This window comes from Oryzias melastigma, linkage group LG4 (genome assembly GCF_002922805.2).
Source record: "Oryzias melastigma strain HK-1 linkage group LG4, ASM292280v2, whole genome shotgun sequence".
NCBI classification, from domain to species: Eukaryota; Metazoa; Chordata; class Actinopteri; order Beloniformes; family Adrianichthyidae; genus Oryzias; species Oryzias melastigma.
In genome coordinates this window covers 9,875,083-9,885,532 of record NC_050515.1, presented here as the reverse complement: position 1 = coordinate 9,885,532, position 10,450 = coordinate 9,875,083, and the positions used below count along the sequence as shown (strand labels likewise).

The 10,450-nt window shown below is 33.7% G+C and overlaps 1 long non-coding RNA gene across 1 annotated transcript in view; it reads right to left on the bottom strand.

Moving 5' to 3' along the window:
* The window catches only part of LOC118598661, a 13,477-nt gene extending 3,684 nt beyond the window's left edge, over positions 1–9,793 (bottom strand). Inside the window, exon 1 of the long non-coding RNA XR_004947743.1 lies at positions 9,759–9,793. This is a non-coding gene — a long non-coding RNA (uncharacterized LOC118598661). The remainder of the gene's footprint in view (positions 1–9,758) is intronic.
* Between the last annotated feature and the right edge of the window lie 657 nt (positions 9,794–10,450).

The window sequence follows — 10,450 nt, the reverse complement described above, 5'->3', positions numbered from 1 at the left end:
AATAACAGATCATTAAGGAAGAGGTTTTCTTCAACCATGATGGCTTCAAACGCTTGCACTGAATTCATGTGCCACCATAGTAATTTTTTGGGGTTAAGCTGTTCATCTGTGTTTTGAAATAAATGTTTGGTAGTGCTTATTTTAATGTTTAACAGATTCTCTCAAGCCGCTTTCAGAACAAGGGGCGTGGACTTCCAACAAGCTCACTCATGACTGACAACAGCAGTTGCCCCAAAAACGTGACTCAGACCAACTTGGACCAATCACTGCCATCTGGCTCCAAATGGCGGCGACCATAATGAGTAAAAATTGTAACTGAATTGGCTTCATTTTGCTAGAGCGAGAAGTAAGGCATATTTTATGCGTGACGTCGCATTCGCTTCGTCCAGTGATAATATATACCGTCTATGCCTCCAACTGTATGTGGTTGACATGGACTAGTAAACAGCAGTTCGTCAACTATCATGCCATACATTTATTTTTTTTGTCAAAAATCCTGTAAGAATAATTTCTGGAAGACCAGCATTAATAAATAAGAAAAAAATATTCCCCTTTGAGTCCAAACATCAGATGCAGGAATTTGAATTTTCAGGAATTCGGTTGCAGCAGTTTTCACAGCAACAATAAACCTTACATCCTTGATCTTCACCATTAGCAGATGAACAAAAGACACGATGTAGATGTATTTAAGCATAAAGATGGGATGCACACATCCTCACATCTTTAGTATAGTAGCATTAACCTTTGAACACAACATTAACCTTTTTTTGTTCAGAAGAGCATACAAATATCTGGTTCAGTTCTGACAAAAGTGTCAAGGGCAAAACTTTCAAAAAATAATTAAAAAAAAGTATAATCTTTAAAAAGAACAGTGTCTTCTATGTCTTTTAATTTTTTAAGCTTGTGGCCATGTGTTGTATCATGGCAAATCTAATTATTAATTACTACTAAAATGATTACTAAATATTAATTACAGGAAAGGGACCACCAAAGAAGATTTTGCTGCTTCTGAAATGATTAGATGATGAAACCACTGGGGAGAAACCAGCAGATCTGCCAGCATGAAAAACTGGATCGCACAGTTTTTGAGGAGTTGCAGCAAAAAGGATCAAGATGGAGATTCGAATACAAGAGTCCGGCTGGTAATGTTCTGAAACAGTTGATCCTCCCAATGCTGGCTGTGCCAGAAACATTCAAGATCTGAAAAGTTGTTTTCTTCACAGAAGTAAAGATGAAGTTGTCAGTAAAAGTTACATTTATTCCAATATTTACAAAAAAAATGTATATTTGAATGAATTATTTAAAAAAAGTCAAGTTTTCTTATAATTGTTCATGCAGAGCCTCTTAATTTAATGAATAAAGGGGGTGGAGATGGTGGCTTTCTCAACATGCAGTCTTTATTCAAGAAAATGCAACTTTATTGACTAAATAGCAACATTTAATTAATAAAATTGTTTTTATTTATTAATTTTCCATTAGTTGTGTGAGTGCTTAGTAAGTATTCACACTACAGTGATTCTTCTGCTCCTTTCCGTATATTTTTCGGCACGTAAAAACTCAAACTTTAAGCAATTTTAGGATTCCTGGTATCAAAACTCAGCTCGTTCAGGACATTACTGCTTGTATTTATGGTATTCATATGAATACCAAAATATGGTATTAAAATATGCCTCATGAAAATGAATGAGAAAGTCTTAAAAGTTTTAGAATTTTATGTAGATTAGCAACAAACCTTTAAATATATTCACCGTCTGTATTTTAATCTTTTACAGTAATTAAAAAAAATATCCCTACTATTTTAGTAGCATGCTAATGTTTTTGGCTAATTTGTTATCTACTGCAGTTTTTTAAGCTAATTTAACTTCTATTTTAGCAAGAGGCTAATATTTTTGACTAATTTAGTTTACTAAGGAATTTCCTGCCTTTTAAAGTTTAGCTAGTATTTATTGGATGCACTAGCTTTTTTGGATAAATTGGCATCTACTGAGGTTTTTCTATGCTAATTTTGATCTTATCTAATATTTTAGCAACATGCTAACGTTTTGGGCTAATGTCTTATCCACTGAGGGTTTTTCTTGGCTAATTTAGAGTTTAGCTTCTATTTCATTAACAGGCTAGCATTTTTGACTAATTAGTTTAGGACTACTGAGGATTTTTAGGTTATTTTGGAGTTTAGTTAGTATTTAAGCAACGAGCTAGCTTTTTTTTTTTTTTTGCTAATTTGGCATCTACTAAGGCTTTTGGGGCTAATTTGGAGGTTGAGCAACATAATTTTTTCAGAAATTTAGGTCAACCTTAACGCTCTTTTATAGTTCTCAAAATTTCCAGTCTTTTAGCAAATTTAACATTTTGCAAATAGCTTTTGCATTTTCAGCAATTAAAGTAAATTGCATCACCATTTTCAGCAAAAAGCTTCCGCATCTTTAGGGACTACTTCCAGCAAAAAGCATTCACACTATCATTATTGCAGCTAATGCAACTTTAATGAACACGTTGTGACACAGAAAAGGTAAAATAAAAGAAAAAAGTGGTTATCCTTTAATGCTTAAACTGCATATAATCCCCTTTTCTTTGTTGTACAGCCCCCCTCTCTCTGCATTGTTGAGTTTTAATGATTGACATCATAATGGGCTGAGCTAAATTATGATAGAGGTCAAATTAGAATTTAATCATCTCCCTCTTACCCCATGTCCCTCGAGGGCAAAATGAATAAACATGATTCTGCATTAGAGTGATGAGCTGGTTACTCAAAAGTCGTGATAACTCGCTCGATTTTTGTCTTGTCGCAGCTTTAAAGGGGAGAGAAAGAAGCAGAGCTAGTGATAAGAAAAAAAGAGGAATATAAAAGATGAAGTAGATTGGAGGCCGACCACAGTCATCTGGCAGTATAATGTTCCACAACAATCTTGGCAGGGTTTTGTCAGATTTGATCAAAAGCTGTTTTCTCACACTTTATTGGTCATATCTGTCATTCTGACATGTTGGCCTTGAACCATGAATAAAATACGATGCTCTCTGCTAACCTGTTATTCTAATTGATGACCATCTGAAAGTGCCAAACATAACGGGGATATCATACCAATATCTACGTTATTTCACAGAGCAAGAGCAGCTTAAGATTTATTGATGATGAATTGTTGGATTCCCACTGTAGAGTTTAAATATATTTCAAATATGCCTGACACTGTCTAAGGCAGCAGTATTGAAACATACATAAGGTATCTACCATGTGTCATCCAATAGTAACCCCGGCGTTTATTCCAAATATTTGTTAACCAGTCCAGTGTTTATGAGACAGGTGTCTATAGGAGACTGTTGTTTGGTGATGGCTAATGGGTTCAGTTTGCTATTGGATGAAATGAACTGGAAACTGACACTGGGTGTGCCCAAAGTTTAATTCTGTTTTGAGAAATGTACCCAAACAAAGGAGAAAAACTGTAAGCAAATTTATTATCACAAATTCAATTTGTTCAATTTTATGGTTAATGGAAACGCAGGTCATGAGAGACAATTGTTAGACATATGGTCAGTTATGTCTTCAAACTTCCTGATTTTTTCACTATTTTATTGATTTAACCCTCCTATTTGCATTATTTTGGTTTATAATTAATAAAGTATGAAAAAAATGAAAAGTTGGGAAAAGTTGTCAAAAAGCTTTCATTTTCTTAGAATTAAATTTTAAATTATAGAAGTGTTTTCATTTTTATTTTTTAATTGGCAGGTGGGTGGACCCATGAGCCAACTAAACAAAACTCTGTTTACTTTGCCAAAACCAGCTGTCTATATTTAAATTGGGCAAAGCAAACTCCAATGAATTCCCACTTGAGTTAGAATTCCAGCATTAAAGGCACCGATATTTATCAAGTTTTAGATGGATCTCATCTTTACCAGTGAAAAGGAACAACCACAGCAAGACGTTTCCAGCACAGGTGTACAGACAAGTAAAACCTTACAGCACGTGTCAAAGTCAAGGCTCGGGGGCCGGAACCGGCCCGCCGAGTAATTCTATCCAACCCTCCATATAATTTTATTTATTGTTATTAATGACCTGATGTTATCTTGCGCTCATTTCTAACTTGTATAATTTTGACAAAATATATTTTTTTAATGGAGGGTAAAATAATGAAAGTTATTTAAGGTTTAAGTTGATTTAGTCTGGACTATTCCTGCCTTTTCATTATTCATAATTTTGCTTAAAAAAAAAAAAGGTTAAACTTTTAAAAATTGGCATTCTGCTAGCTTTTTAGACTATTTTTGGCATTTACTAAGATTTTTTAGGCTGTTTTGGAGTTTAGTTAATATTTATGCTACATGCTAGCTGTTTTGGTTAATTTAGGCTTTCTTTTTTAAGTTTGTTTAGGATGTTTAGAAATTGGGCTAATTTATCAGCTACATGTTAGCTGTTTTGGCTAATACAGGCTTTTTGTTTGTTTGTTTTTTAGGCTGTTTTAGAGTCTAGCAAATATTCCTGTTTTGGCTAATCAATACTTTTTAAAACTTTTTTAGGCATTTTGGAGTTGGGTAATATTTACACGCTAGCTGTTTTGGCTAATTTAGGTTTTTTTTTTTGGTTTTTAGGATATTTGAAGTTTAGCTATTTTTTTCAGCTACATGCAAGCCATTTTGGCTAACCTAAGTTTTGATTGCTTTTTTAGGCTAATTTGCCATTTAGTTAATATTGTAGCTGGCAATCAACTTCAGCGTTTTCAGCTATTAGCTTCAGCATTTTTAGCTATCAATTTCAGCATCTTCAGCTATCGGCACTAGCATCTTCAGCGACCAAATTCAGCTTACAGCATTCACACTAGCACTATTGCAGGTAATGCTATAAATCTATTAAACTACTAATTTAAAAAGTTACGGTTTTAAAGTTTTAAAAATGTAGTTTTAAAGTGTTCAATAAATCTTTATCCTGTTCGGCCCTCGACCTAAGGTGTGTTTTGGATTTCGGCTCCTTGTGCGATTGAGTTTTGAGCTGCCTTACAGCATCTAAAAAAAGAAAAGTCAGAGCACTAGAACGGATCAAAGCATGTCAGGATCGTTGCACAATAACTATGCTAAAACCAAAAAGATGGTAGGGACATTAAAGTCACTTAGTGAAACAAGGCTTAGACCATATTTAACACTACCTAAACCACAGAAAACATCTATTTTTTAGAGAAAATAAATAAAAAAAACTTCACTGATTCAGCTCCAGCCCACCAACAGAACCTTTACCAGCCCTATGTGCCATTGCACAAACTGGAGTCATTTGTCAGAAGGCCTGAGAAAACAACGAGCAGCAGCTTTGCTTTGATGCAGAACTTAATCTAATCCTGACCAATGCTGACTCTTCTGCAAGGATGGCCACCAACCTCAGGGACAATATCCCCGTACAATTAGGACAAAAAAACAAGGTGGAAAAATACAAGTGGGTGGGAAAAACTTTAGAGCATCACAGCAGCACAAGACAGATGACAATTGGGGATTTGTTTTGCTGAGCAGTGAACTTCTTGCACTAGAGATATTTTAAAGCAGACTTCTATTAAAAAAAATAAACTAGAGCAAAGAGAAGAAGATAAAATAACTCAAAATTAAACAAGGAAGGACAAGAAATGCAGAGAAAGGCAAAAATTAATTTGAGGACAAAACTAAAGAGAAAAAGGCATAAAAAAAGCACATCCAAGAACAGGGAAAGTTGAAGCAGCGGCCAAGGACAAGAAGCTAGTCAAGAATGAAACAGTACATTCTTGATGGGAAAATAACCCAATAAACGAGAGTACCTGTGTGTGTATAAAAAGTAAAAAGTCCAACATACCTCTTCAAAAATCTAGACGAAAATGGAGTTCTCTAAAATTTAGTTTCTTCTTCTGCCTAAGAACTTGATGTACTTTAAAAGGCTAAATGAACATGTCTCCGTTCTGAATACGACACTTACAAACTAGGTAGCCAATAACTACATACCAACAATTGAACCAACTAAATGTTTTCCTTGGAAGGCAGAAAACATATTAAGATCAAAAAGAAAAAAAAGAATTAATTAATAAACAAACAAAAATAAAAAATAAAAAAGTTAAAGGAAAGGATGTTAAAGAAATCTGCCTGCAAGGAGAAAGTATTTGCACAAAAGTACATTTCATCAGATCATAAAAAGCAACTCTAACAATAAGTTCAAACCCCATTGTGGGAAAACAAAGGCATCTTCAATGTACAGCATGCTCAAATGGAAATGAAAATTCATGGCCAGGAATTCATAAAGAAGACAAAACGATTGACGCACTCACCGGTTAAAGATCTACCTGAAAAACAGGAATGAAAAAAATAATTCACTGCAGACCAGGCCTTGCTGTTGTTTGCAGTAGTGCTGCCACAAATGATTATTTTAATAGTCGACTAATCACTGATTATTTTTTCCGATTAGACGACTAATTGGGTCATGCGCAAAGTGGATGTAAAGCACACATCTTAACCTTCATTAACTTTAAACTAACTTAAAACTAGATATATAGCACTACCTTTGATAATGCTAGTGTGGATGCTGTAAGCTGAATTTGGCCACTGATGATGCTCGTGCTGATAGTTGAAGATGCTGAAACTGATAGCTGAAAACACTGAAGCTGATAGCCAGCTAAAATATTGGTTAAATGAAATATTGGCCTAAAAAAAGACAGAAACAAATCCTAAATTAGCCAAAATAGCTAGCATGCAGCTGAAATATTAGCTAAACTCCAAAATAGCCTAAAAAACTGAAAAAATACTAAAGTAGGCAAAATTGCTAGCGTGTAGCTGAAATATTGGCTAAACTTCAAAATAGCCAAAAAACGGAAAAAAATCCCAAATTAGCCAAAAATAGCTAGTGTGTAGCTGAAACTTTAGCTAAACCTCAAAATAACCTAAAACAACTGAAAAATTTCTAAATTAACCAAAATAGCTAGCATGCAGCTGAAATATTAGCCAAACTCCAAAATAGCCTAAAAAAACTGAAAAAATACTAAATTAGCCAAAATTGCTAGCGTGTAGCTGAAATATTAGCTAAACTTCAAAATAGCCAAAAAAAAAAAACGAAAAAAAAAAATCCCAAATTAGCCAAAAATAGCTAGTGTGTAGCTGAAACATTAGCTAAACTTCAAAATAGCATAAAAAAAAGAAAAAAAATCCTAAATTAGCCAAAATTGCTAGCGTGTAGCCTGAAATATTTGCTAAACCTCAAAATAGCCTAAAAAAAACGGAAAAATTCCTAAATTAACCAAAATAGCTAGCATGCAGCTGAAATCTTAGCCAAACTCCAAAATAGCCTACAAAAACTGAAAAAATACTAAATTAGCCAAAATTGCTAGCGTGTAGCTGAAATATTAGCTAAACTTCAAAATAGCCAAAAAACGGAAAAATTCCCTAATTTGCCAAAAATAGCTAGTGTGTAGCTGAAACATAAGCTAAACTTCAAAATAGCATAAAAAAATGAAAATAAATCCTAAATTTGCCAAAATTGCTAGCGTGTAGCTGAAATATTAGCTAAACCTCAAAATAGCCTAAAAAAACTGAAAAATTCCTAAATTAACCAAAATAGCTAGCATGTAGCTGAAATATTAGCTGAACTCCAGCATAGCCTATAAAAGATTAATAAATGTTAAAATAGTCCAAAAAGCTAGCTTAATGCCATGATAACTTTCAACTTTACTACACTCCATATAATATAAAGTAACGACTAATCGACTGTTAAATTAGTCGTTGACTATTTTGATAGTCGATTAGTTGACTAATCGTGGCAGCCCTAGTTTGCAGGCATTTTCAATATAGACTCGTGACCAGAAGAGTTCACAGGAAACCGCAAAAACCCGAACGCTTACAAACGTTGGAAATGCTAGCTTACATTGGCGCTATATTGACACTTTGTAATGTTGTCATCACTTCCTGCATATCAACGGGTGGCCACAGCAGCTCTGCCCCAACTCTTCTATTCCACTTTTCAATGGACCTACAACCAATGGGGGCCCTCAAGTGGTAAGAGGTCGGTACAGTTTAATGGGTCACCAGACCAAACCGGACCAGTGGAGAAGAGGCTAAATGGACTGTTTTATTTAAGAACAGTTTTGTTTCAATTCAACTCAATCTTTTGGTTCTTGCAAATGTATTTATAACTAAAATGAGACATCACCCTCAACAACAGGTCAGCCTGACCTTTTCAGATGAAGCAGAAAAAGAGTGTAATGGGTTGTTTTTTTTTTTAAGCCAACAGATTCTGTTATTGAGGGCAACGAGACCCAAAAAGCTCTCTGAACTGATACTGAGGATTACAGATTCTGTCACAAAAAGCTCTCCTTTTTTCCTCACAATCTACTACTTTTGTTTCAAAAACGTTCAATCATTTTATACATTTTAAATGAGATGAACACATGACAGTTTTCTTTTTCTTAGATGATGAAGTGTTCTTCTCTGTTCATTGATTTCTGAAAAGTTACAACTTTTATTTTTTTCCTGCTAACAGTTCCTTTCCCAAAGTGAACTATTTTTGTGTGAAGACAATTTAGTTTTTGGGAATTTCTGGGATATTTTGGGATCATTCATGATAATCTAAGGACATTTCATTTCTTGAACATCACCTACTTAAGGTAGAAGCTGAAGAAAAGTGATTCCCTCACTAGTCAGGATCCACACAGACGGTTCTGCTCAGAATGGGACATCTCGGGCTGAGGACGAATCACTTAAACATTAAAATCTCCTGAACCTCCAGTTCAGCAACTCCAGGACTGCTTCACTTCAAACACTTCCTTTTTCTTTAGAAAATAAATTTGATCATGAGGAACAAAAATAAAAAGTTTGATCAATTAAGCCTAAGTATCCAGATGTCGAAGATTTGCGTTCCTTCAAGTGACGTCCTGTAACTGAGTCATGACATCTGGACTTATTAAACGTTTCACACTCATTTCTGCTGCTTTATTTGGATCCAGATATGAGTTTAAAATGTCACAGCATCTAAAGAACTTAAAGCATGAAATCAATTTTCTGTTATATTTTAAGTAATTTTAGAAATATTTTTAAGTAAATTAAAAAATTGTAAATAAGACATAATCAGGTACTTTAAAGTTTGTTCTGTTATTTTATGTTTAATTTGTAATCTACCAAATGTTTTCAATGATTCTCCTTCTGTATTTAGCTTACATATGCAAATATTAACAAATTAAGTTATAAAACAAATTATATTTAAATAATGTTAAATAATATAACAAAAACACAACTTCCTTTACTATGAAGTTCCTAAAAGGAAGTGAGGTGTGACAATAGCTTTTCCTGATATATGTTTAAATATTTTAACAAATTTGTATCAGTTGGTCTTAAAAAGTACATTTTTACGTAACAAAAATAAAATAAAAAATTAAATCCGTTGAATCTTTGTACGGATGTTGTTTGCACACATTTACATGCAACCAAGCTAAAAAAAAACAATGAAAAAATGTATATTGCTGCATCATCCACATGGATTTTAACCCTTACCTGCCCTAATCATGTGTCACTTCTATCTTTATATTATAGAGTAAGCACTGGACACATAAAAAACATGCCTCATCTTTAGAATATATTAATAAAATAAAACCTATTGGTGAAGAAATATAGAAAAGTGTCAATAAAAAACAGCAAATTTTACCCTAAATCTACTTATGTTTCGTTTTGCTTTTCTACAGCGAATATGTTTCATTCAGTTTGTTAATCTTCATTGAAATGAATACAAATACTAACTGAAACATAAAAGAATCGACAGAATGCTCAGTAGCTTCTCTCACCTGAACATGAGATGAGCCACATGATGCTGACCTGAACAAACACAATCCCCCCGACCCAATTACTTTAATGAGTTCTAGGTGCAGCTGGGAGAAACATGTGACCTGCTGGTTTTCAGGGCGAAGGTCCAATTTCATTCCAGTTCATAAAGCAGAGTTAAAAATCAATGTTTTGCCCCTTTAATGTCAAACATTTGAAGATATCAATGCTAAAAAGTTTGTAACTAAAATTAACCAATCTGAAAGAAAATCAGTGAAGCATTTTTGGCCTTAGAGTTAAAATATTTACTAATAAATGCAAATTTTAATATATTAAAAAATCACTTAAAGTTGTTGTCTAAAATGTACAAGACCCCAATTTATTATATAGAAAACTGTTTTTGTGATAAATCGTTCAAACGACTACAGTTAGGGTTAAACTGTCAGTTATAATTTTATGTAAGCCAGGATTTGTTGTGCATTTATAGCACAAAAATGCCAAATTGGTGAGAAATTTGAGAGCCTATAAGAGATAAAGTTATTTGAAGTTAGTCATTAATAAAAGACAGAAAGCTCTGGACAAGCAGCAGGACAATCATTCTGGAGGACCAGCATTTACAGCCTTTTTCTGAGTTAAATATCTCTGACTGTATGTCATCACTGATAAATATAATCCAGGTTATTACTTTTTGTAATGGATTCTGCCTTTTTTACTC